Below are 9,375 nucleotides of genomic sequence, written 5' to 3'. Positions count from 1 at the left end.
ACCCGAACACTCGGAGATGATCGCATGAGGGTGGTCGGCTGTAAAGGAGTTGAGTGGGGGTTTTGAAATTGTGTGTTTTACTAAGGAGAATGTTTATTAAGTAGGTAGCGACCTCCAGTACATGATGCCAGAGTGTGTTTGGTATGTTAGATTGGGCAAGAAGGGTGCGGATGACGTTGTTTATTGAGCAGATTTTGTGTTCCGCTTTACCATTTTGAGAAGATGTGTATGGGCATGAGAAACGAAAAATCATACCGTGTGGTTGCAAAAATTTTGAAAAGAATTATTAGAAAATTCCTTTCCATTGTCACATTGAAACTGTTTGATGTTGCGTTCAAATTGAGTTTCAATTAGTTTGTAAAATGCTTGAAAGACAGTGTAAACTTGTGATTTATTGCAAATGGGATAGGTCCAAAGAAAATTAGTGGCATCATCCACAAACAAAATATAATACCGATGACCACCGGTGTTGATTACCAGTGAAGTCCATAGATCACTATGTATCAAATCAAAAGGTAAATAAACATGAGTATTAGATTGAACAAAAGGAAGTCTAGTACTTTTTCCCAAAACACATGGCTAACAAAGTTAGAAACAGCCTTATTACATTTGACATGACTAGGTTTATTTAAAAAATGTAGTAAATTTTCCCCTCGGGTGTCCCAAGCGTTGGTGCCAAACATCTTGAGCGAGAGTGGTGAATGAGGAAGGAGAGCGGATTTTGAAGAGAATCTGAGGTGTTAGCGGATAAAAGTCCCCAGTACTATTGCTGCGTAGGATACGCGCCTTGGTCTTGAGGTCCTTCACAAGAAAACCAAAAGGATCAAACTTAATAGAAATTTGGTTACCCGTGGTTAATCGACGAACCGACAAAAGGTTTTTAATAATATTAGGGGCGAGTAGGACGTTGTTTAGTTTTAAGGGTGGGTATGGTGGTGTTAGGGTTTGGTTACCTTGGCCGACTACAAGAATGGTATTACTGTCGCCGACAATCATATTTCGTGAAATGCCATTATTAAAAAAGAAGTGAAATTACCTAGGTTGTTTGTCATGTGATTTGTAGCACCTATATCCATGAACCACGGCAACTCGGGGGGATTGAGGGCCATGATATGAAGTGCTTGCTCGATGTTGGTGGGAGTGTAGCCGACATTGTATGCCTGAGCGGGTCGTGGGCTGAGAACTCCTTGACCCGAGGAGTTGGGTCTAGTGGTCATCGGGTACGGGCAAGGTGGGGTTGATGCCCACTGTTGCCACTGGGAATTTCCCGCAACCACATGCCCGAGAATGGAGCCCAGGGGTAAAAGCCGATCTGTTGGAATGAACCGTGGTCGTGTCCAGTTAAGTTTCTCCCGCGTCCACGCCCCCTGCCGCGTCCACGGCTATTATTGCTGCTGCCAAGTCTACCCTTCTCTTGATTGTTTCTGCCCGAACGTCCGCACATGGATCGAGTTGTGCGGTGTTGCTGTGTGAGCCGGCTGACCCGTTTGAGCCGACATGTAGAGCCGCAGCTGCGGAGTTTGCTGCATAAAGTGTCGTGGCTGCACGTTGGGTTTCTTCGTGGCAGAGAGCTGATCGACAATTGTTGAAATCAGGAAGTGGTTCTTTGGAGCGGAGAACGGTGGCAATGGTAACGTATTGTTCTGTCAGCCCACCGAGGAGTTGTAGAACCAACTGTATTTTGGTGAGGGGAACGTCTACGTTAAGTAGTTGATTGGCAAGCATCTTCACCTCTTGACATTAGGCAGCCATGTCCTTGAAGTTTTCGAGACGTGTATTGGTGAGTTTTGCCTGAAGGTACAGTGCACGGGGAGCCTTGGTGTCTTGGAAAAGGTTTTCGAGAGCAATACATGCGTCATACGCAGTGATGTTTTTCTTGATGATGGTACAGAGAAGGTCCGGGTAAATTGCCCCATATATCCACTGAAGAACGATTGCATCCAAACGTTCCCAAGATTCTGGTGCCGGATCTGCTGCCTTGTCTTTTCCTGCGGCGGCAGAGGAGGAGGAGGTTTCCTTTCATGGTGCCAAGTGGCCAGCGACCAGAAAGGCCGTGCAGTGTATCCGGAACAATTCCAACCACGTTACGTCTTGGGCACTCTCGTTGTCGAGAGTGATCGGAACAAAGTTCCGGATATTGGTAACGGTGACAGCGAGGTGGAGGGAAGCCATGGGTGAAGCAGAGAATCGTGAGTAGGAGGAGAGAGGCCGGTGGTTTATGAGATACCAGCGGCTTAGGGTTAGCGGAGGGTAGGGAAGAAAAAAGAGGAGGATCGGTTATTGCTTTGATACCATGAAAGATGGAATAATCTACTTGCCATTCTCATTAAACAATCGACTATAAATAATACCTAGAATCCCTTATTTTAGAGATAGATTTACAAGTATTTGAATTCTAGATAACAATCTAATTATAGACAGTATACAATTACTATTAGCGTCGTTTCTGTCGTCTTGCGAAATGGAACAACATGTTTATCATCCATGGAATTTTGTTTAGTGGGGCGTTTTGTTTACTTTTGAAAAGTGAAGACTTTTCACCATGTTTAAACATAAGACATGTAGTTAGTGATGTTAGGTATTACATGTACGCGGCTGACCCGAAAGGAGTCGGATAGGGCGACAGAAATCAATACAATACAACGGCTCGGGCCTTAAGAACTTAACGGTATTTCTAATTGATTTCTAAAACGAATATAACGTACAACGGAAACAAACGAGAAGTAAACAAAAATTAATAACCCAAAACTAAACCGTAATCAGAACCTGAAACAACTGATCAGCGTCAATAGTCTGTAGCAGCGGCCTGCTTCTGTTTCAAAATCGATTGGCAAATTGGATGTTGTTGAGAATAATTCTTGGATGATGACAGTAGGAATCCACAACCAATCACAAAACAATTGCAATAAGATAATATTCTTATGACGGTGGCAGTAGCTTTTTCACAAACACACTTCCAAACTTAATCACCAACTAATATTATATTGAATTGTTTGAGAAAATAGATCCATAGCTTCCGTGTAGCATCATCAATGAAAGTGGCGTAGTAGTTGGAGCCTCCTAATGATGATACTGGTGTTGGTCCATACACATCAGTATGAACAAGCTCAAGCTTCTCTGCTTTAAGTGTGTTTCCTTATTTTACAAAGGTGACCCGTTTCTTCTTACCGAGCACACAAGGTTCACAAAACCCTGTATCAAGTTCCACCTTTTTCAAATTAGGGAATCTACCTTGCTCTGCCAGTATCTTCAAACCCTTCTCACTCATGTGACCGAGTCGTTAATGCCACAAACATGATGGACTCGGTCCACTAGCCACTGAATTTACCTCTCCTGCTGAGATTTCTGCCATGTACAACGTACCCTTTTTCTTTCCACGAGCAATTACCAAGTTACCCTTTATGACCTTCCATTGCCCTCCTCCGAAAGTAACACCATAACCTTGATCATCAAGCTGCCCAATAGAAATTGACATCTTCCTTAACCTAGGAATTATTCTTACATCTTTCAGAGTCCATGTAGTACCTAAAGAAGTCTTCAAGTCGATATCCCCCATCCCGGTAATGTCTAGAGCCTCATCATTCGCCAGACGAAATTTGCCAAAGTTTCCTGTTCTGATATTCTTCAGGCTCTTTGTGCTAAATGTAGCATGGAAAGACGCACCGGAGTCCATGATCCAAGACTCAACTGTGTTCACAACACAGCAGACTAGGGCTTCATCATCTGAAACTTCTTTTGTAGTAGCATTAACTTCCAAAGTAGAATTTACTTCCTTTTCTGTTGAGGTGCAGGAGGGTTAGTGCATTGACTTCTGAAATGCCCATTCTCCTGGCAATTCCAGCAAGTAATATCCTTTCTTGGTCTAGACTTGCTTCTTTTTCTGGATTTTGATCTACCCCTGTTGCCTCCTCTTTTCTTGCTTTGCCCTCTACCTTCAGCACTTAGCAAAGTGCTTGATGATTCTCCATTATTCCTCCTTCTAGAATCTTCATTCAAAATCAAGTCACGAACTTTGTTAAAAGTCAAAGGATCCGATCCAACTGAACTGGTGACTGCAGTGATTGTTCTTGACCAACTATCAGGTAATAAAGATAAAAGTAGGCAAGCTTGCAATTCATCATCAATCTTGAACTTAACTGATGATAAACGTCTCAGGTGAGAATTGAAGGTGTATATGTGTTCGGTAACAGAACCTCTCTCTTTCATGCGTGTGTTAACCAACTCCCGGATTAGGAACACCTTGTTTGCAGACGATGGTTTCTCATACATGTTTGACAACGCCTCCATGATTCCACGTGTTGTGGTTTCGTCTAAGATGTTGTACGCCACGTTCATAGACAAGGCAAACCTAATCGTTGACTTCGCCTTCTTGTCAATAGCTTTCCACTCATCTGTAATCTTCTCAGGCGGTTCCTCCAAGCCACATCCAAATACTTCTGTATCAGCAAATCTGTGATTTGCATCTTCCACCATCCAAAGTTTTGTCCATCAAACTTCTCGATTTTCGTTTGACCCTCATCAGCCATAATACCGGAGATCAAAGAGTGAGAGCCAACACTGGCTCTGATACCATTTGTTAGGTATTACATGTACGCGGCTGATCCAAAAGGAGTCGGATAAGGAGACAGAAATCAATACAATACAACGGCTCAGGCCTTAAGAACTTAACGGTATTTCTAATTGATTTCTAAAACGAATATAACGTGCAGCGGAAACAAACGAGAAGTAAACAAAAATTAATAACCCAAAACTAAACCGTAATCAGAACCTGAAACAACTGGTCAGCGTCAATAGTCCGTAGCAGCGGCCTGCTTCTGTTTCAAAACCGATTGGCAAATTGGATGTTGTTGAGAATAATTCTTGGATGATGACAGTAGGAATCCACAACCAATCACAAAACAATTGCAATATAATAATATTCTTATGATGGTGGCAGTAGCTTTTTCACAAACACACTTCCAAACTTAATCACCAACTAATATTATATTGAATTGTTGGCGGCAGAAGCTTCACACAAACATAAAACCCCAACTAACAATTTCAATATAATAATTAATTATATATGGTGGTGGGCAGTAGGTTTATGAACACACAAAACAATAATAACAATAATCGTAAAGCATAGAGAGATACGAACACGGGATTTACGTTGTTCGGTCACGGTGTGTAACCTACGTCCACGGAAAACGAACAGGGTCTCTTCTTTTATTGAGGTGCTCAAGAAATTACAAAATACAATATATATAGGGAAGCTAGCTACGGTTTATTTCTTTCTCCACAAGTTACAAGAAATAAAATAAACGGGCTACTAAAGTTGAGTGGGTGGCCAGCCCATTCAACCCTTCAAGTCTCAACTGCCCAACCCAAGACGAGTCGGGGCTACACCCGTATAGAACCCAGCAAGTGATCCATACTAGGGAGGAACTACATATAATTTATTGATGATCATTACCAAACTTGTTAGCACAAGTTGTTATTGCCCTATTAGAGAGACCTGTAACGGTGATCTATATTGGTTTACAGTGATAACATTAGTAAAGACAATAATAGTGTGGATGTAAAATTAATTGGTTAGCATCCACTAAACTAACTAAAGAGTTCTAAAACTGATCAAGAAATAAAAACTCCCTTTATCAACAAGTTTAGTCATGTAATAATAGATTTCTAAAAATTATATGCCCTTTAAAATACATTATAAAAATTCTTCAACTATGCAATAATCATTTTCATTTTCACCATCATCCTTGTCCTCCTTTTTATTCAACAAACAACAGAAGGAAACACCTCACATGTAGGCAAAATAAGAACCTAAAGCGTCTGAAATCACACTTTGACTTTTTTTTAATAGTCAAACACGCAAAAACGGCTTCATTGACTGTTGCATTCATCATAGTAATTATCACTTATAACAGAAACAACCCGCTCAAGCCAAGGAAGCTGGTGCAGGTCCTTAATTGTGTTGTCAACATAAGAAGTATCATCATCTGCACATGAAGATGATGATGATGATGGTGGTGGTGATTCACAAGGGTTCGTGTGGTGGTCGCTGAGGCTAAACCCGCCTGCAAGAAATCTTTGAATCAATGCAAGTTGTGATCTCTCTTGATCAGAGTAAGCATCCATTATGTTTGAAAGTGACCCGAATGACTCCCATGCCCATTCCTCAGACTGTTGGCCAGGGTCGGAAGGAGTGGTAGAGGTAAGGGTGAGTTGGTCTTCTTCGTCGTCGACCCGCAATGCGCATTCGCATGTCTTTTGACCGCTAAGATATTCGGCACCGCAAGAATAGCAGAACTCGTGCCCACACCTGCATAAGTATATGCACCAGTTTTTTGTAAGAATATTGAATTTTTGAAAAATATGATTTTTCTTCCAAGAAAAAGTGGGATGGTGAGTTTGTTAAATTAATCTGCTGTATACAACAAAATCTGAACGTGTACACGACCCTTATATTTATCGGTGTCAAAGAATCCTCCTAGCCCGGACATAATTACAATCACGTAGAACATGACCCAGTTAACCTGTTTATCTAAGTGAGTCAAACGTGTTGACTGGATGAGTCAAACAGGTAAATGGGCTTTAATCAAGGTGTAAGCAGGTCATAGATGAGATGAAAAAAAATGTATTAAAAAATTTGTAGACAGGTTAACAGGTCAACCTCTGTTTAATTGAACGGGCTAAACAGGTCAACACGAACACTAAATGGGTTAGACACGACAACCCAAAACATGATTATTTCCGTGTTGTGTTTCGGGTCGTGCCAAGAATTGCCCACCCCTAAATTAAACAAGTAAAATCATCTTCACGGACACCTTTTTGATCTCTGTTAATCATCAATTATCAAACTTTGACTTTCAAAGTCTTAATCATGACATGAATTTACTTAATTTTAGTGAATAACTGATAACTTCAAAATAATAAAAGTCAAAAAGATCATACCAGCAAGTCAAATCATAGCAACCATGGGTTAATTCAATCATCCTTTCACACATTTGACAACGTTTCCATCTTTGATTCTCAACAAGACAGTTGAAGAAACACTAAGTGACCCCGGACAGATTACGGATAATCTGGGGGTTAAATAGATGTTTCCCACGAGGGTTAGGTCCGGCAAAGATGGTTATTCTTCTAATGACCTGCAAAACAGACACCGTGAGCTCGTCACTGAGAAGGGGGGGTTCCTCCTTGTGACCACCCTCCGGCGTGAGAATCAGACTAGATTGCTCTGAATATGTGTATATGTTGAGAGAGATTGCTAGAGAAGATGAGATATAAGATAATCATACCGTTCCAAGGTATTGGAATATTTATAGCCGAAGGTAGGTTTCCAAGCAGGTACAGCCAGCTGTATAATATTCCTTTTCTACCAACTGTGGGCTACGTACGTGCCATGCTGGTAGTTGGTGGGTAAGCAGCGGCTGATAGTGACATGGCCGGCTGTGTACTATTCCTTTTCCACCAACTGCAGGCTATGTACGTGCCACGACAAGGGTTGGTGAGTAGGCAGCGGCTGATAGTGACATTTTGTACTAGAGCGTGCTCCTCGTACTGTTGTCGGTGAGCTGTCACCCTGTGATTGGTTCATGGGCTGCTTTGGTCAGATCTTGTCTATTTTGTCCATACCTTGGCAGGTATAGTACAAAAGATCTTCCAGAAGCGTACGGACTGGCTCATTTGGGCGGGAGTATTCCCGCCTTGCTCATTCCTTCAGGTGACACTGAATTATTGAGAGTTAGTGCCTTGTGCGTGTAGCCTTGCTATTAGTGTGGGTAGCCTTCCCTGATGGCTTGTATCCGCAACTGCGGGAACAGGCGGGGTACTTCACCATTGGGAGGCTTTTCCTGCGGGAACAGCTGGCGTACTGCGCGTAAGGTCTTCATCTCTGAGCATGGTTGGTCTTGCGGAACCAGTTGGTCCTTGCGCAGACGTCCCTCTTCAAGGTGAGTCTTGCGGGTCCAACTGGGCTCTGCTGGGACCTACCTCTTCAAGTCCCCCCAGTCCAATGTTCTTCTCATGAATTGTTAATGAGGTGAACTTTTGGACTTAAGCAAGGGGTTTTGAAAAGGGTTTTTAGTTTTAAGGTTTTCCGTGGGGATTCTTCCCGCGGTTTTCCTAATGTCACGCAGAATTTCCCACTTTTCTGCTTGATCTTTGGGTATGATGCGGGTAGGTGTGTAACCTCCTCGCAAGTCAGGAGCGTTGAGTTTCAGTTGTATATGTTCACGAGGTTTTGGTAGTTTGACATAGTGATCAATTATGTTTAAACAACCAATTCCATCTTGGAGCATCAAACAATCTAGTTCTCAATGTTCCCGCTATGCGGGGATGTTATATCCCTTTCCACAAGCATGGCCCAGAAGATCATTCTTGGTTTCAATTCCCTGCGAGTGCTAAGTATGTGAAGGGTTTCGCCTTGACACTGTACCCGCACTCGTCTTATAGTTACTTTACTTCCAAGGTATTCTTGGCTTCAATTCCCTGCGGGTGCTAAGTATGTGAAGGGTTTTGCCTTGACACTGTACCTGCACCCGTCTTATAGTTACTTGGTTGCCAAGGTAAGGGGGTGTATTCTCTCTTATTTTTGAATCTTTTTGAAATTCGAAGAGTTGGTGAAAGGATAAGAACAGTCCAAACTGTTGAAGGGACGTTAGCGTCGTCCGACGGTTTCTTCTGACAGTTTCAGGACGTGCAGGAAGTTATGGTGACGTGACGGTATATGGTCATTCCAGACGCTTTTTTAGGCGCGTGGGCGCGAGTTTTCGGGCGCGTGGGCGCGAATTTTACGGCACGCGTCCTTTCAACAGCTGTTGCCAGGTTGCTCTTTCCACGTGTCATAGTTTCATTGCACCTGCGCTCTCTCTCTCCTCCGCATTAAATTCATCGCATTCATTGCGATGAGTATATAAAGGGGGAGAGGGTGCATCTTAATCCACACCTTCACTTCACTCTTCTTCTAAACGATTTCCGGCGAATACCCTAACTTTTGTCGAGCATTCTCCTGAAATCGTTCCTTCTTTGCATCTAAAACATGTCTACTCATGATCTTGAGGCTACCGCCGAGGAGTCTGACGTGTATGCCGAGAACCCATCGTCCACGTCTGACAAGGACGATAAGAGTACTGCTGGCGAGTGCCAGTGTGCTCTTCCCCTCGACCTCTATCAGTACATCGTCAGGAAGTTCATGCTCGAACCTTTCGAGCCTGAGTTTCCTGCGTCTCATCAGACGGTGTACGATGCCCCCAAAGGCAAGATAGGGGTATATGCTACATTCTTCGTCTATGGGAATCTCAGGTTCCCATTGACGAAGTTTGTATACCGTGTTTTGGAGGGACACGGTGTGCACCTGACGGAGGTACACCCAATGGCGATCGCCAA

Source organism: Bidens hawaiensis, unplaced genomic scaffold, assembly GCF_021521415.1.
Source record: "Bidens hawaiensis isolate Kalapana, Puna unplaced genomic scaffold, B.hawaiensis_p1.1 tig00012955_1, whole genome shotgun sequence".
Lineage (NCBI taxonomy): Eukaryota > Viridiplantae > Streptophyta > Magnoliopsida > Asterales > Asteraceae > Bidens > Bidens hawaiensis.
Note: the sequence above shows the minus strand (reverse complement) of the source record.